Source organism: Benincasa hispida, chromosome 9 (assembly GCF_009727055.1).
Source record: "Benincasa hispida cultivar B227 chromosome 9, ASM972705v1, whole genome shotgun sequence".
NCBI lineage: Eukaryota > Viridiplantae > Streptophyta > Magnoliopsida > Cucurbitales > Cucurbitaceae > Benincasa > Benincasa hispida.
In genome coordinates, this window is record NC_052357.1 from 71,865,680 (window position 1) to 71,866,168 (window position 489).

Below are 489 nucleotides of genomic sequence, written 5' to 3' on the forward strand. Positions count from 1 at the left end.
ATATATAATAGTAAAGACTAAGTCATTACATAATAAAAGTTTATACTTGTTTTTAAATAAACTTTTTGTGATAGAGACTAAATTGTTACAAATTTTAAAGAAGATAACTTAAATTGTTACTTATCAAAGTTTAGGGATTAAATTGTTATCCATTACCACAGTATTTTTAACTTTTTTTTTTTTCCGTTTTACAACAATGCATTTGTAGGTATGTCACCACCAAAATAACTAATATAAGCTCTCTATACGTAAGTTCAACCTTTGACTTTGTTTTCACGAATCATATCTCTTGTATTTATATATAATATAGATATACAAACTGTAAACCCCTGAATTTATGATGTGTCTAAAATGTGAGAAAAGGAAAATTTTCTAAGCGTTACGAGTATATGCGTCCAGGATGTGAACATAGTCGACACATAGAGAGTTGAAAATAACAATGGCAAGCCGGAAAAGGGCAAGAAAATATGTTAAGTGTGGAATATTGAG